We start from the raw sequence: 18,776 nt of genomic DNA, 5'->3' as shown, positions 1-18,776 counted from the left end.
TGCAACATCATGGATGGACCTTGAGGGCATTATACTAAGTGAAGTAAGTCAGACAGGAAAGACAAGTACTGTATGATCTTACTACGTGTAATCTAGGAAAAACAGAAAACAACAAGAAAAAAACCAAGCTCATAGAGACAGAGAGCAGATTGGTGGTTGCCAGAGGTGGGAGGTGAGGGGTGAGCAAAATGGCTGAAGGGATTCAAAAGGTACTAGCTTCCTGTTATAAAATAAGTATAACTTCCTGTTATAAGTGTTATAAGTCATGGGGTGTTATGTACAGCACTGTTAAACAGAATTTTTGTGACTGTGTATAGTGACAGATGTTAACTAGGTTTATGGTGATCATTTCACAGTATATGTGAATACTGAACCATTCTGTGGTACACCTGAAACTAATGTTTATGTCAGTTATACTTCAATAAAAAAATTTCTAGCACCATTCTTTGTTTGAAAATAAAAATTAAATGGCCCAAGTTAAGACTGTGTGGGAAAAATTATAGGGCCAAACTCAATTTCAAATACTGAAGACAGACTGTGACTTCTCAAGTAATCAGGTATTCTGTTTTATAGTCTCCCTTCACCTATCTTTTATACACTTAATTATGTGCATATAGTCTTTTTAGATTCCACACCTGGTATAACTAAGTTTGGAATTAATTTGCATAGAAAACGAACTAGATACATTGTTAGGTGGTTGTGAATATGAATTTATAATGCACATAATTTTCCAAATGCTTAAAATTTTTGTTTAGCTATGGAGCTTAATTTAGTGTGTATTTGGTGCTCCTAAAAAATAAAATCCTACAAATATGCTCCTTTTAAAATAGATGGCATTTGAAATAGATGGCAAATATTTTGTACCTTTTAAGATTCGGCTAAAAATATTAAGGGAATCTTCAATCCCTTCATCTGCACATGAGATGATGAAAAAAAGGTGATGTAACTTTGTTTTTTTTTTTTACTTACATAGACTTTGGGAGCACAATTTAGCGTGCACTAGGATTTCTACTTTTAAGATAGAGAAAAGACATCTTCAACTTTCTCTTGAAAAATCACCTCTAAATAACAAGAAAAGCAAGAAGCAAACACACAGTTCACTTTTGATCAAATCAGGACATATCTCTAAGACTGCACCACAGTGTAGGAAGACAGAATGAGTGTGGGTCCTATGAAACTTCTAGTAGAATGGCCTCCACTTTTATTAGTTTATTATAACTACATAAAGCCCTTGTTCTTTAACTATTTTCCTTTTTCAGCTGGTTCTGATTTGAGCTCTTCTGGGTCCAATACATCTATCCTGAGCTGCTCAAAATTTCCCCAGAACTCAGAGTAGATTTGGTCATCCACTTTGGGGAGTTTCAGGTATTGTAGGTCAACTGATGAAACTGGCTTGTGATAAACTTAAGCATGCTGCTTGCTCATGGCCCAAGCCATCTCATTATCAGGCTGACCCCAGGCCAGCATCTCACTGGCTCATCACCTGTTCTACTGATCACTGCCATGTTGCAGCCCACAAAGCACGGTCTCACTTTCCCTACAGTGAGTGAGTGAGTGAGTGAGTGAGTGAGTGAGTGAGTGTGTGTGTGTGTGTGTGTGTGTGTGTGCGCGCGCGCGCGCTCCTTCCCCAGGTGACTGTAAGGGGCCAGAACTAACTTACCTTGCAAAAATAAGTACTGGAGATCTATTCAGCACAGTGCCTGTAGCTAACAGTATGACTGTATACTTAAAACATGCAGATCATGTGTTGTTACCACACACATGCAAAATACTACTGTTAAAGGGGGTGGGAGGAAACTGGGAGGTGATGGATTTGTCAACAGCCTTGACGGTGGTGATGCTTTCATGGCGTGTTCTTATTCCCAAACTCATCGAGTTGTATACATTAAAAACGTACAGCTTTTTACATATCAATCATACCTCAGTAAAGTGGTTTTAAAAGTAAACAGAATTTAAAAAAGAACAGAAGAGCTGAAAGTGATGCCTCTGAGCTGGGGTTAGGGGCCACTTTTGGCACAAGTCTTTTTAGCAGGGTTTGACTTCTAAGCTCTGCAAGTGTATGTTACTTATATAATAATGTAAAGACTGTAAAGTTAACTATAAGCTCAGAAATATAGTAAGTAGATTGATAGTTTTATAGAAGAGAGAACCAAACATAATTTTTGCTCAGTATAAATATTGATTGAAATTGTGTTTAATCTTAAAATTTGAGACTGTATAAAATAAGTGCCCCAAACTTGGTTAACATGAAAGTTCTAATTATTAAGCCAAGTTTCCTTCATAAAGTAAGCCCCAGTTTCAGAAAACGTACAAGTATAAAGCATCTGTCTTCACTCTGATGTACTGTAACTGCATTAGGTATTTTAAGGTAAAATCTATGGTGGAATGTAACAAACATGTAGATTATTTACATATATAAAATCTTGTTCCCATTCCTGAGTACATTTCACATTTGTTAAAGTAATACTAAACTTCTGAATCCGATTATGAGGTATTAATGATATGAAAAGAGGTAAACTGTGGATTCTGATAAGTTACCAATATGTGCCATATAGTTACAGCAGCAGACAGCAGATCTGAATAAACCCTCTTCTAATAATCATATTAATTGCTGGGTCTTCCTATATGGACTATCAGTAAAGAAAATAAATACAAAGCAGGAAGTTAAAGTCAGTTAAAATTTCTGAAGGCTTCACATTGATTTCTACTAAAGTTAAGCACGTTTAAAGCTGGTTTTAATTTTTTTTTTTTGCAGTACACGGGCCTCTCACTACTGTGGCCTCTCCCACTGTGGAGCACAGGCTCCGGACGCGCAGGCCCAGTGGCCATGGCTCACAGGCCCAGCCGCTCCACAGCACGCAGGATCCTCCCGGACTGGGGCACGAACCCGTGTCCCCTGCATTGGCAGGTGGACTCCCAACCACTGTGCCACCAGGGAAGCCCAAAGCTGGTTTTAATTTTGTGTTTGATTTGAGCCTAAGAGTCTTCTTTGGAATTGCTCTTTTAAGAAAGCATGTGGGGAGGAGTCAAGATGGCGGTGTGGGAAGACGTGGAGTTAGCGTCTCCCCACAACTAGGGTGCCTCCCTGGTCGCTAGTGGGGGGCTCTGACCCTCAAGGAGATGGGAGGAACCCCAAAGTGAACTGGTAGGATGTAGGGGGACCGAGGGGAGAGGAAAAGTGGAGGCCAGACAAGATTGGTGCCCCTGAGGCCTGGGAAATCAGGAGAAGCAGGCGGGAGGGGCCCTCCAGGAGGAGCAGGAGAGGAGAGGAGGGCGTTTGCCCCATCCACTCGAGCACAGGAAGCCTGCTGGGCTCCCAGGTGAGGTCCCCTGCCCTCTGAGACTGGGGTGGGGGGCATGCCTGGGCCCCTTCTGTTCCTTGAGCTTAAGCCCTACCCCCCCACAGCCTCCAGGGCCTTTTCCAGCCCTGTGGGTCCTGAGCATTGTCCCCGCCCACCACCCAGACCTCGCCCTTGCTTAGGCCCCGCCCCCCACAGCCAAGGCCTTCCCCCCCTTTTTTCCTTTCCCTCCTCTTTTTTACTATTGCGGTACTGATGTACCTTCCAGTTTTTGATTCATCTCTATTTTTATTTTTACATTCTTTATAACATGTCTGTTAGGTTCCTAGTCTAATTTTATTTTTTACTTTGTTTTTTGTTTTTTTTTTTTTGCCTTCCCACATGGCTTGCGGGATCTTGATTTGCAAGCCTGGGGTTGGGGGGAAGCTCCTACAGTGGGAGCTCCGAGTCCAAACCACTGGACTAACAGAGAACCTCAGACCCCAAGGAATATTCATTGGAGTGAGGTGTCACGGAGGTCCCCATAGCAGCACCAGCACCCAGCTCTACCCAATAGCCTACAAACTCCAGGGTTGGACGCCTCACGCCAAACAACCAGTAAAACAGGAACACAATCCCACTCATAAAAAAAAAAAAAAATGAGACGGCAAAAAAATATGTCACAGGTGAAGGAGTGAGGTTAAAACCTACAAGACCAAATAAATGAAGAGGAAATAAGCAATCTACCTGAAAAAAAATTCAGTCATGATAGTAAAGATGATCCAGAATCATGGAAATAGAATGGAAGCATGGATTGAGAAAATACAAGAAATGCTTAACAAAGATCTAGAAGAACTAAAGAACAAACAGATGAACAACACAATAACTGAAATGAAAAATACACTAGAAGGAATCAATAACAGAGGCAGAAGAACGAATAAGTGAGCTGGAAGACAAAATGGTGGAAATAACTGCCAAGGAGAAGAATAAAGAAAACAGAATGAAAAGAATTGAAGACAATCTCAGAGACCTCTCTAACAACACTAAACACACCAACATTCGAATTATAGGGGTCCCAGAACAAGAAGAGCAAAAGAAAGGGTCTGAGAAAATACTTGAAGAGATTATAGTGGAAAACTTCCCTAATATAGGGAAGGAAATAGTCACCCAAGTCCAGGAAGCACAGAGAGTCCCATACAGGATAAACCCTAGGAAAAACACACCAAGACACATATTAATCAAACTAATAAAACTTAAATTCAAAGAAAAAATATTAAAAGCAGCAAGGGAAAAACAAAAAATAACATACAAAGGAATCCCCATAATTTTATCAGCTGATTTTTCAGTGGAAATTCTGCAGGCCAGAAGGGAGTGGCAGGATATACTTAAAGTGATGAAAGAGAAAAACCTATAACCAAGATTACTCTACCCAGCAAGGATCTCATTCAGAGTCAATGGAGAAGTCAAAAGCTTTTCAGACAAACAAAGCTAAGAGAATTCAGCACCACCAAACCAGCGTTACAACAAATGCTAAAGAAACTTCTCTAAGTGGGAAACACAAGAGAAGAAAAACACCCACAAAAACAAGCCCCAAACAATTAAGAAAATGGTAATAGGAACATACATATCAATAATAACCTTGAATGTAAATGGATTAAATGCCCCAACCAAAAGACACAGACTGGCTGAATGGATACAAAAACAAGACCCATATATATGCTGTCTACAAGAGACCCACTTCAGATGTAGGGATACATACAGCCGAAAGGGAAGGGATGGAAAAAGATATTCCATGCAAATGGAAATCAAAAGAAAGCTGGAGTAGCAATACTCATATCAGATAAAATAGACTTTAAAATAAAGACTGTTACAAGAGATAAGGAGGGACACTACATAATGATCAAAGGATCAATCCAAGAAGAATATAATAACAATAACAAGTGTTTATGCACCCAACATAGGAGCACCCCAATACATAAGGCAAATACTAACAACCATGAAAGGAGAAATCGACAGTAACACAATAATAGTAGGGGACTTTAACACCCCACTTATACCAATGAACAGATAAAACAGAAAATAAATAAGGAAACACAAGCTTTAAATGACACAATAGACCAGATAGATCTAATTGATATTTATAGAACATTCCACCCAAAAGTGGCAGAATACACTTTCTTCTCAAGTGCACATGAAACGTTCTCCAGGATAGATCACATCTTGGGTCACAAATCAAGCCTTGGAAAATTTAAGAAAATTGAAGTCATATCAAGCATCTTTTCTGACCACATTGCTATGAGATTGGAAATCAATTACAGAAAGAAAACTGTAAGAAACACAAACACATGGAGGCTAAACAGTGCACTACTAAATAACCAAGAGATCACTGAAGAAATCAAAGAAAAAATACATAGAAACAAATGACAATGAAAAACAACGACCCAAAACCTATGGGATGCAGCAAAAGCAATTCTCAGAGGGAAGTTTACAACAATTCAATCTCATCTCAAGAAACAAGAAAAATCTCAAATAAACAATCTAACCCTACACTTAAAGCAACTAGAGAAAGAACAACAAAGAAAACCCAAAGTTAGTAGAAGGAAAGAAATAATAAAGATCACTGTAGAAGTAAATGAAATAGAAATGAATAAAACAATAGCAAAGATCAATAAAACTAAAAGCTGGTTCTTTGAGAAGATAAAATTGATAAACCCTTAGCCAGACTCATAAGAAAAAAAGGGAGGATGCAAATCAATAAAATCAGAAATGAAAAAGGAGAAATCACTACTGACACTGTAGAAATGCAAAGGATTATAAGAGACTACTACAAACAGCTATATGCCAATAAAATGGACAACCACGAAGAAATGGACAAACTCTTGGAAAGGTACAATTTTCCAAGACTGAACCAGGAAGAATTAGACAATAACAGACCTATCACAAGTATTTAAATTGAAACTGTAATTAAAAATCTTCCAACAAAAGTCCAGGACCAGATGGCTTCACAGGCAAATTCTATCAAACATTTAGAGAAGAGCTAACACTGAATCTTCTCAAACTCTTCCAAAAAATTGCAGAGGGAGAAACATTCCCAAATTCATTCTACAAAGGCACCATCACCCTGATACCAAAACCAGAAAAAGATATCACAAAAAAAGAAAATTATAGACCAATATCACTGATGAACATAGATGCAAAAATCCTGAACAAAATACTAGCAAACAGAATCCAACAGCACATTAAAAGGGTCATACACCAGGATCAAGTGGGATTTATCCCAGGGATGCAAGGATTCTTCAATATATGCAAATCAATCAATGTGATACACCATATTAACAAATTAAGGGAGAAAAACCATATGATCATCTCAATAGATGAAAAAAAAGCTTTTGACAAAATTCAACACCCATTTATGATAAAAACTCTCCAGAAATGGGCATAGAGGGAACTTGCCTCAACATAATAAAGGCCATATATGACAAACCCACAGTGAGCATCATACTCAATGGTGAAAAACTGAAAGAGTTTCCACTAGGATCAGGAACAAGACAAGATGTCTACTCTTGCCACTCTTATTCAACATAGTTTTGGAAGTCTTAGCCACAGCAATCAGAGAAGAAAAAGAACTAAAAGGAATACAAATTGGAAAAGAAGAAGTAAAACTGTCACTTTTTGCCAATGACAATGATACTATACATAGAAAATCCTAAAGATGCTACCAGAAAACTACTAGAACTGATGAATTTGGTAGGGTTGCAGGATACAAAATTAATGCACAGAAATTTCTGGCATTCCTATACACCAACAATGAAAAATCAAACACCCCCATTTACCATTGCAACAAAAAGAATAAAATACCTAGGAATAAACCTGCCTAAGGAGATGAAAGACTTGTACTCAGAAAACTACAAGACACTGATGAAAGAAATCAAAGATGACATAAACAGATGGAGGAATGTACCATGTTCTTGGATTGGAAGAATCAGTATTTTGAAAATAACTATACTACCCAAAGCAATCTACAGATTCAATGCAACCCCTATCAAACTACCAATGGCATTCTTCACAGAATTAGAATAAAAAAATCTTACAATTCATATGGAAACACAAAATACCCCGAATAGCCAAAGCAATCTTGAGAAAGGAAAACGGAGTTGGAGGAATCAGGCTCCCCGGTTTCAATCTATACCACAAAGCTACAGTAATCAAGACAGTATGGTACTGGCACAAAAACAGAAATATAGATCAATGGTACAGGACAGAATGCCCAGAGATAAACCCACGCACATATGGGCACCTAATTTACAACAAAGGAGGCAAGAACATACAATGGAGAAAAGACAGCCTCTTCAATAAGTGATGCTGGGAAATCTGGACAATCTGGACAGCTATAAAAGAATGAAATTAGAACACTACCTAACACTATATGCAAAAATAAACTCCAAATGGATTAAAGACTTAAATGTAAGACCAGACACTATAAAACTTTTAGAGGAAAACATAGGAAAAACACTCTTTGACATAAACCACAGGACGATCTTTTTTGACCCACCTCCTAGAGTAACAGAAATAAAACCAAAAATAAACAAATGGGACTTAATTAAAAGCTTTTGCACAGCAAAGAAAACCATAAACGAGACAAAAAGACAACCCTCAGAATGGGAGAAATATTTACAAATGAAACAACAGACAAAGGATTAATTTCCAAAATATACAAACAGCTCATGGAGCTCAGTATCAAAAAAACAAACAATCCATTTTAAAAATGGGCAGAAGACCTACAGAGACATTTCACCAAGGAAGACATACAGATAGCATGGCCAACAGGCACATGAAAAGATGCTCAACATCACTAATTATTAGAGAAATGCAAATCAAAGCTACAATGAGGTATCACCTCACACCGGTCAGAATCGCCATCATCAAAAAAGCTAGAAAAAGTAAATGCTGGAAAGGGTGTGGTGAAAAGGAACCCTCCTATACTGTTGGTGGGAATGTAAATTGATACAGCCACTATGGCAAACAGTATGGAGGTTCCTTAAAAAACTAAAAATAGAACTACCATAGGACCCAGCAATCCCACTACTGGGCATACACCCTGAGAAAACCATAATTCAAAAAGAGACATGCACCACAATGTTCACTGCAGCACTATTTACAATAGATAGGACATGGAACCAACGTAGATGTCTATCAAAAGATGAATGGATGAAGAAGATGTGGCACATATATACAATGGAATATTACTCAGCCATAAAAAGAAACGAAATTGAGTTATCTGTGGGAGGTAGATGGACCTAGAATCTGTCACACAGAGTGAAGTAAGTCAGAAAGAGGAAAACAAATTCCGTATGCTAACGCATATATATGGAATCTAAAAAAAAAAAAAATGGTACTGATGAACCTAGTTGCAGGGCAGGAATAAAGATGTAGACATAAGAATGGACTTGAGGACACAGGGTGGGAGGGGGAAGCTGGGTGAAGTGACAGTAGCATCGACACGTATACACTACCGAATGTAAAACAGTTGGCTGGTGGGAAGCAGCCTCACAGCACAGGGAGATTGGCTCGGTGCTTTGCGGTGACCTAGGGGGTGGGATAGGGAGGACGGGAGGGAGGCTCAAGAGGGAGGGGACATGGGGACATGTGTATGCATATGGCTGATTTGCTTTGTTGTGCAACAGAAACTAACACGGTATTGTGAAGCAATTATACTCCAATAAAGATCTATTAAAAAAAAAGGGAGCATGTGAATCCTAAAGGTGTTCCAAAATTAGAGATTTTTACAGGTTACCGGGAGTTCGCGAGTCCACATTTCATGCTTTAATGTAGTAAGAGTCTCCAAATGAGGCACTAATCTTTCATATTCATAGCAACAGATGGCATACTAGTTTAGAATTTTTAAGTTGTGAATTGTATCACACTTATTAGTAAAAATAGAAAAATGGATGTTACAGGAAGAGTGGATGGTGTGAAAGGGTGGTATGATGAGGCATGAACCACAGTGATTGTGAGGGGAGACGGGACTGCTGGGCAGTTTGCATCTTTCTTTGTGAATATCAGTGTGACCTCTGAACCCCACGAGGTGTCTGCCCTGTGGTTCTCGTGGTATGTGAAGCAGTGTGGAGGCACCACTCGGATATCCTCCATTACCAACGGGGCCAGGAACGGAAGTCTGCAGGTGGATCTGGTCAGCCAAGCAAGCGGATAATGCACCTCCTCGGGGACAGAGTGAAGCTGGGGTGTCCTGTCACCTATGTGGACCAGTCAGGTGACAACATCATGATGGAGATGCTGGATCATCAACTTTATGAGTGCCGATACGTAATTAGTGCCATCCCTCCAACTTTCACTGCCAAGATACACGTCAGAGCAGAGCTTCCTTCAGAGAGAAACCAGTTAGTCCAGCGTCTTCCAGTGGGGGCTATCATTAAGTGCATGACGTATTACAAGGAGGCCTTTTGGAAGAAAAAGGATTACTGCGGCTGTATGATCATCGAAGATGAGGAAGCTCCGATTTCAATAACGCTGGATGACACCAAGCCAGATGGATCGCTGCCCACCCTCATGGGCTTCATCCTTGCTCGAAAAGCTGACCGCCTTCCTGAGGTCCATAAAGAACTAAGGAAGAGGAGAATCTGTGAGCTGTATGCCAAAGTGCTAGGATCCCAAGAAGCTTTACAACGGTGCGCTATGAGGAGAAGAACTGGTGTGAGGAGGGGTACTCCGGGGGCTGCCACACTGCCCACCTCCCCCCTGGGATATGACTCAGTACGGAAGGGTGATTCGCCAGCCCGTAGGCAGGATTTACGTTGCTGGCATGAAGACTGCCACATAGTGGAGCGGTCACATGCAAGGAGCAGTAGAGGCTGGAGAACGGGCAGCTGGAGAGGTCTTGAATGCTTTGGGGAAGGCGGCAAAGAGAGACATATGGGTCCAAGAACCTGAATCAGAGGATGTTCCAGCTGTAGAAATCACGCACACCTTCTGGGAGAGGAACCGGCCTTCCGTGACAGGCCTGCTGAAGATCGTCGGATTTTCCACATCGATAACTGCCCTGTGGTTTGTGGTGTACAAATTCAGGCTGCCGACCTGATCCTGAAGTTTCGGCTTCATGCTTTCTGCTTACTCTTTCCCAGCATCATCAGAAGCCAAATGTTGACAAATCGGAAGGCTGTGTCATCGGATCATCTTTAAGTGCACTGATTTAACCCCTCAGTTTAATCTCTGTATCACCTCCTTAATTTCCGTAAGAGCAAGCTCCGTCTTGTGACTTGTCTGTAGACCAGCTTGTGTTGATTGCTAGAAAATCACCTTGTGATCAATTTCTTAACTTCAAGAAATTAAAGCTGACGTGCTCATAAAAAAAAATAGAAAAACACTCAAGTTTTGTAATCCTAGTATTCCTTTTATTTTCAATCCCAGTGAAATGGAAATAACATTAAGCTGGAGTGAAAAGATGAATTTTCCTTTACTTTCTAAGAATAACATAGCAGTGACCAGCCTGGGTTTGCTCATTACTCGGATTCTGTTACCATAAAATAGAATAGTGTATTTGACTCATTTTGTGTCATTAGAAATGGAAAACTTTTAGAGGCAAAGAGCCATTTAGTATGGTTTCATATTAGATGTAAGCCCATAACTACGTATCTAAAACCATCAACATCACATCCATTACCAAGCATTTGTTTAAATAGAGAGTAGAATTCAAGGACAGGGAATAGTATGTAGCCCTCCTGCCTAGGGACTGATGTTTGAGTGATGAGTGGCAGGAAGTAATATAATGTAGTATGTTCTAAGAACCTATAAGAAGAGATATTGGAAATAAGTACTATAATTAAAGGTAGTGGCTGAGATTTAAAGAAAGTAAATTTGGGACTTCCCTGGTGGTCAAGTGGTTAAGAATCCGCCTTCCAATGCAGGGGACAGGGACGCGGGTTCGATCCCTGGTCAGGGAACTAAGATCCCACAGGCCGTGGGGCAACTAAGCCTGCATGCTCTAGAGCCCACGTGCCACAACTAGAGAGCCCGTGTGCCGCAACTACTGAGCCCGCACGCTCTGGAGTCCGAGTGCCACAACTAGAGAGCCTGTGCGCTCTAGAGCCCATGTGCCACAACGAAGATCCTGCGTGCCACAACTAAGACCCAACGCAGCCAAATAAATAAATAATTTAAAGAAAGAAAATAAATTTGCTCTTTGGTTGTATATTATACATTTATGTTGCATTAGTTAAATAGAGCCCTCCAAATGACCTTACCTTAAACTTTTGGGAACTGTACACCATTCAAGATGAAAAGCAGACTTCTTAGAAAAGAGGTTTATTTTCTCTTTAACATCATTTGCCCTCAGAGTTGGTGTAAACTTGCTATTCTTCTAGGGTAGAAACCAAAGACATATATATATAATATATATATATATATATATATAATATATATATAATTTCACTAAGTTTGCCATAGGATTATTACTTTCATCAGTAAGATGCTATAACACTATGTAAATGAACTATTTGTAGAGTTCTTGTGAGGCTGAAGCAGTTTGGTATCACAACAGGATTAGGCAGTTTACAGAAATATCAAACATTTAAAAATAGGGCAGAAATGTGTGCTCAGTGCAGAGTTCCCTAAAATGTTTTCTATGGAATGCTAATTCTGAGGGCTGTTGATAGTTCTATATATTTCTAAAAAGCCCAGTGGCTAATTTAATTTGGGAAATGCTGGGTTAAAGACCACAGGACTTCTCAGAACCTTTAATTTGCTAATATGCATTGAAAACTCTCAAGAAGGAACTTTTATAACATGCTTTATTTTAAAATGTATATTAAATTCATTTAATCAATGAACTCTTTTCTTTTCTTTTAGCAATATCCCTAGGGACTGGAGTTCTATGGAGAATATCTGAATCACACTGGCATCAAAGTTAGATATAGAAGCTCTGGAATTAGACAAACTAGCAAGTCATTTTACCTCTCTGAGCCCTGGGTTCTAACCTATACATTAAGAAGAATAATTCCTACCTAATGGGAATATTAGAGATTGCTAATTCATGTAAAGAACATAGCTTATTATAAGCAGTAAAAATGCTGACTTATCAAAACAGCATTAATTGGAGAAGCAGAGATCACAAATGCAGCCACTGTTCATTCTTTGGCAGAATGTACAATAACAAGCCCAGAAAACTGGGTAGTATGTCACCAAAGACAACTGTGAAGCAATAGGAAAAATCGGAACTGTTTTATATTAAAATGTAAATTTTGCATTGGTTTATGATTCATAATTTGATCCCATAATTGAGTCACTACTTATTAAACTGAGTATTTTCATATACGTTATCTCATTTAATCTTCATAAAAAACTAAGACTCAAATGCAGCCAAAAAGAAACAAATAAATATTTTAAAAAATTCTCAAAGTGATAAAAGTATAGAGATGGAGAACAGATTAGTGGTTGGCAGAGGACAGAGACTTGGCGGGGGGAAGGGGGTGGTTAGGAGAGAGGGCCACAGATACGAAGAGGCAGCGCAAAGGAGTTCTTTTCTGGTGATGGAACGGTTCTGTGTCTTGATTGTGGTGATCATGATGTGAATCTATAGGTGGTATGAAATGGTATAGAACTATACATACCCACACACACACATCAATACAGGTTAAAAAATGATGGAAACTGAGTAAGGTCTACAGTCCAATTAACGGTAATATACCAGTGTCGACTTCCTGGTTTTGATATTGCACTGCATCACTATATACTGTCCTATAATTGTGACGTCATACTATAGCTATACTTCTGATATCATAATTTGGGGAAGTTGGTTGAAGGCTACATGGGACTCTGTCATTTTTGCAACTTCTTGTGAATCTATATTTCAAAATACAAAAGTTAAAAGAAAAGTGCATGTGGGATGAGAGCGATTATTGCTACCATCTTGGAGACAAGTTACACAGTCCTACAGCTAAGTGAGTAAATAGTAGCACAGAGACTGAGGACCCGGGCTCTTGGAGCCAACAAACAAGAGCTGTGACCCTGGATGATCTGCCCAAGAGGACGGGGCAGGCCCCAGACATGGTTTGGTGAGACCGCCATGGCGCCAACTCCATTAACTCAGGCTCAGGATGTAGTGTCTGTCTTTGACGGTGAAGAGTCTACTAGAATGGGTAATTAACTGACAAAAATTAAAGGAAAATGTAGACAGAGATCCCATCCTGAAAATGAGGCCAAATTGGAGAAGGGAATGGGTAGCCTGACATTCGGCAGACCCCAGGAGCTCTGGTGGCAGAGGGAATCTGAGCCAGTGGGTCCTGTGCTGTCTGTGTGACTCATCACCAAGTCCTGCAGCGTGGGGTCCAGAGGCAGGTAAAGTGCACAGACGGTCGAAAGAGCCCTGGATCTCGGACAGACCCCTCGTGGGGAGGCGCCAGACAATAAAGACAGAAATCAAGGGAGGGTCAAAGCACAAAGAGAATTAGGGCACTTTCTCTTCCAAGGAATCCTAGGCTCCACCTCCTTTCCTTTACCACTGCCTTTCTTAAACATGTTTCCAATCTGGAAATGACTGCAAAGCACTGTACTTCTTTTTATAGAACTGAGATACTGCTTTATCAAGATTAAGGTTACACTTAGGCAGAATCAAACCACATATGGTGACCTGAAGTCATTCTGTTTCTTTGGACAGAGGGAGGGTTTTGAGTGTCGATGTGCTTCATGGACACTGTCAATGCGTCTTTGAACAAGAAAGAGCTTTTAAAATAATCACAGCGCAATCCCCCCAAAAAGCTAAGTCAGGGCTTCCCTGGTGGTGCAGTGGTTGAGAGTCCACCTGCCAATGCAGGGGACATGGGTTCGTGCCCCGGTCCGGGAAGATCCCACATGCCGCAGAGCAGCTGGGCCCGTGAGCCATGGCCACTGAGCCTGCGCATCCGGAGCCTGTGCTCCGCAATGGGAGGGGCCACAACAGTGAGAGGCCCGCGTACCGCTAAATAAATAAATAAATAAATAAATAAATAAATAAATAAATAAATAAGCGAGCAAGCAAGCTATGTCAATACATTTAAGTATCTGGACTTAAAAATTTCCCTGACCAAGTAGGTCTCTTGTTCACTTTCCAAGATAGTAAACCATAGTGTTACCTGCTCTTTCCTTCCATCCCTGTCCCCCAGGAGATGGGGCTAGGCCAATAGGTTGAGTGTGTGTTCTCATTAATTGTAAATGGTCATGTGGGGCTTCCCTGGTGGCGCACTGGTTGAGAATCCGCCTGCCAATGCAGGGGACATGGGTTCGAGTCCTGGTCCAGGAAGATCCCACATGCCGTGGAACAACTAAGCCCATGCTTTGCAACTACTGAGCCCGCGTGCCGCAACTACTGAAGCCCACGCGCCTAGAGCCCGTGCTCCGCAATGAGAAGCCACCGCAGTGAGAAGCCCGCACACCGCAACGAAGAGCAGCCCCTGCTCGCCGCAACTAGAGAGAGCCCGTGCGCAGCAACAAAGACCCAATGCAGCCAAAAATAAATAAATTAAAAAAATAAATTTATTTAAAAAAACAATTGTAAATGGTCACAGGAATGAATGCTGGATGTCTTCTTACTCAGCGTCCCTGCCTTTCCACCACATCCCCGGGAAGAACATCTCGTACAGGCCACCTCCATGGCCCTGCAGTTGCCCCAGCTCCACACTCCTGCCCACACACAGCCGTGACTCAGTCCCCTACTTGAATGTTAGAAATGTCAGCTACTGGGTACACAGTCCAAATGCTTTCTTAGGACCTAATGTGCTCTCTAGTGATAGTCTGGCTTTTACATAGAGGACGTTAAAAAAATCAGTTTGATAGTCAGTGTTTCCACACAGATGAGAGGCCTGTTTTCATTGGCTGCTGAATAAGCAGTACTTCCAAATCTTGGGTTTAGTGTAGGACGCTATTGAAACACACGCTCTTAGTTAGACGGAACATTTGTGAACAATCATTCTAGCGATAAATGCACTTGTTCAGCTGCCCTTATGACTTTTAAATTTGGCATGTATTTTATATAGACTTTTCCATTAGAACATAACTCCAAGTGGTACCAAACATCACCCTGGCTGTATTTTAACAATGACAGTAGTGGCTATGAAGGCCAGGATTTCAATGAGCAGAAGTTTTTTACACGCACAGGAAGATGATTCTGAATTTAGTTTTACATATTGGATAAGTGTATTGCATAAAAGCATGAAGTGACGCTTCAGCAAGAAGCCAGGCTGGTGGCACACAGACCAGAAATTAGTGCAAAGAGGTTTAAGCCCAGTTGTTTGATTGTGCTGCAATCTGTTGGCTGGCCTACCATACCCTCCCCTGCCTAGAACTGCAATATTCCAACAAGAATCTGGTTAACACTTGTCCCCTAGCTCAGTGAGTTGCCATCAAAGTTAGTTTTTTAAAATCGCAAAGCTCTTTGAGCTCTCAAAGTGGGAATTCGCTTTTATTTTCTATTCTAAAATAGGCTATTCCTGGCCCAGGCCCTAGGGCATAGCTAATCTTGCACACTGCATGGCATGTGGGATCTTAGTTCCCTGACTAGGGACCGAATCCCTGCCCCCTGCACTGGAAGCTCAGAGTCTTAACCACTGGACCACCAGGGAAGTCCCAGGGCATAGCTCAGAGTCCCCTTCACACACATCTGTTAGGTTACCCTGATTCCTCTGTAGAAAGCACAGCCTTGACCAGGGGTACTGGAAACCCTCAGGAGATAGCCCGTATTGTAAACTAGCTTTCTGAAGAACCCAAACTATTTCTTATGGCAAAAGGAGAGCTCGGCAGATATTTTTTATTAGGAAAAATATATGCCAAAGAATTGGGCCTCATTTTATATCTGACTCTTGAGTCTTGGCTTCACGACTCTTGCCTACGAATCATCTTGTGATACTTTACAAAAACATTTCCGTGACTACGTATTGCCAGGCTCTGCGAATCAATGCATGTTTTAATCGAAGAGAAAATATGGATTTTGTGTATGTTCTGAACATCAGCAGGGAATCAAACTTTGTTCTGAGCATTGAGTAAAGATTTTAGTGACCAAGCAGGGATTGGACTGCCTTCATTCACACAACCTTCGACACAGTAACTTTCGCTTTGGCCTAACTCCACCCAGAAGATATTTATAATCAGCAGTCCAATCTGTAGGCTAGAGCCAATGTTGAACATTTTGGCTGGATAATATAGCGATGTCATCTTTGTCGCTCTCGAGGCGGTGACATTCCCACAGATGACTCTGCAATTGATCTTGTGGCGAATGTGCAGGCCAGTCATCACAAAGTACTGCAGGTATGGTAAGCGATACAGAACCGTAATCTGCATTCACCAGTGCACGCTCATACACACTGGATCGTCAATGATGGCTTGACTTTTCAGAAAACATCCTCTTGATGGCAAGTCCCTCGCTGAGACACATGTGAGGGGATTAGGTGTTTCAGCAACACTTAATATGGGTGAAAAACATGGCAGAACCCCAGGAAGGCTAAAGCTCTTAGCTGCAGCGTGAGGACTGCAGGTGGTTTCCTTGCCTTAATTAAGGCCGGAAGCATTGATGATGTGGCTTAAGAAGGAGACTGACACCTGAAGATCACTTCAGGTGATGTAGGGATCTAGAACTTCCTACAAAGAACCACTTGCTTCCCTAGTGGCTTTATGTCACATCCCTTAAAATGTCAAGTGGAAGCTTCCAGCCACATTCACTGAACACCGAGATCTCAATGCACAGTGGTAACAGCAGTTTTGCAAAAGGCTTTGATAGAAAACCCTGGAAACTCAAGAGACCCAGCAGCCTGGAGTGTTTGGACTCTCTAAGGAAGTATTCAGAGAGGCTGTTGCCTTGAGCAGAGAACAGCCACTCTGCCCACTTCTCACTGAGCCAGTGTGATAAGGGCTGCTCGAACCCTGCTGGGCTGCTCCTTAGGAGATGGGCGTTGACGCCTGCACTTAGTCACACGCTCTTTCTGAGCCACATGGAGCTGGGGGTGGGGTGGGGGGAGGAGGATACTCAGACAAGATAAAGCTCGCTAAGCCTGTCCTGTGCTTACGGACGTCTACGAGCACTGCTACAAACTGCGCAGAATCCTAGGCATCTTTCCCGGCCCCCTTGCGATAGCATCCGGTTCCTCAGCTAACTCCCCCCAGGCGCAGTGAAGAGCTAGGGTGAACAGTAGCTTCATCACCATGAGAAACCAGGACATGTGGGCAGAGGGCAAGATGTGGTGTTCCCGTGACTGTGGGCTGTCATCGTCAGGGATGTGAGCAGGGCCCCTATCTACCAACAGCAAGGAGACTCCACACTGGAACTCTTCCCGAGTTCTGCTTAAACTTGGTTTCTAATTTCTTGAAACGGTCATGGGATCTACAGCTGAGATAAGGGTATTAATATTCACATATTGACTTTGCTTTTAAATTGCATCAGAAAATACTGGGAGCTTTCAAAACTTGCTGTAATATTCGAGCATAGAATAGGACACTCTATCAGACTGTAAACCTTCCCATTGGATCTTGCATCTCGTGTGTGTGTGTGTGTGTGTGTGTGTGTGTGTGTGTGTGTCACGGTTTCTGTGAGGTCTTTAGCTATGTAGGGCTCGTCAGCTGATTTACGCTCCAGCATGGTGAACAGCAGGGTAAGCCTGGGTTCCCTTGGACCCAGTAAGGCTATGATTTTGTGGGAACGTTTATAATATCATGTTTGCTGTCTCTCTTCTCCTAAAGGGTGACTGAGGAAACCGGTGATGTCCCTGGGGCTTTTGCATGAGTCAGGCAGCGCCGCTTGCCTGTGAGCTGTTGGCAGGCTCCAGCCACCAGCCCCTCCCCGTCCTGGGAAGCACATCCCTCTTGCTTCCATGCATTCCTTATTCTGTCCTGAAAAATGTTTTTTCCTTAAAAGAGAGAGGGGTGCGTGTGTGTGTGTGTGTGTGTGTGTGTGGAGAGAGAGGTAGACAGAAGAACAGGTGACTTATATGCTTCAAATTCCCTTCCATTTTATAGGGGGGTCGCATGCTATTTCCAAGACAGAGACATTCTATGAGAAACAGGTTTCAATAGAGAGTCCGAAATGACAGGAATGGTTTAAACCCAGCACTGGGGAGAGAATGCTGCCTCTAGGTAACACACATCGAAAATGATTCCAAATGTTTTCTCTGATGCCAGCGGTGCAACCTTCCGGATAAATCATTTCACATCACCCTGTTCAGCACACTGAGTGCAGATGCATGCCCCGGCCTCAAAGATCTCAGACGGAAGAGCAGCCGCCCCTGCGGTGCCACCACCCCAGGAGGCGCTACTGGCTGTTGCGGCCCAGCACGCCCCCAGCAGCAGCCCAAGGACCGGTGACAGGCTCCGTGTGATGCAGACCAATAAACTCGGCCCGCCGGGACCGAGTTTCCCTGGGTACACAAGCATCCCCTCCTCTTTATTTTCCTTGGGACCCGGTGAATCATCTTTTGTACCGTCTTACATGGTGTGACTCATTTCAGGCTATTTTCTGCCCAGTCT

At 41.9% G+C, this 18,776-nt stretch overlaps 1 pseudogene across 1 annotated transcript; it reads left to right on the top strand.

Annotated features, from left to right (window-relative positions):
• The first annotated feature begins 1,410 nt into the window (after nucleotides 1-1,410).
• LOC307195232 (amine oxidase [flavin-containing] A-like) lies at nucleotides 1,411-10,548 on the top strand (annotated as a pseudogene). Its single transcript has 2 exons — nucleotides 1,411-1,546; nucleotides 9,284-10,548. The product of its transcript is annotated as an amine oxidase [flavin-containing] A-like (transcript).
• The last annotated feature ends 8,228 nt before the right edge of the window (nucleotides 10,549-18,776 follow it).

Source organism: Stenella coeruleoalba (assembly GCF_951394435.1).
Source record: "Stenella coeruleoalba genome assembly, chromosome: 12".
Taxonomy (NCBI): Eukaryota; Metazoa; Chordata; class Mammalia; order Artiodactyla; family Delphinidae; genus Stenella; species Stenella coeruleoalba.
The sequence above is the reverse complement of the archived record's forward strand: the minus strand, read 5'-3'. Positions and strand labels throughout refer to the sequence as shown.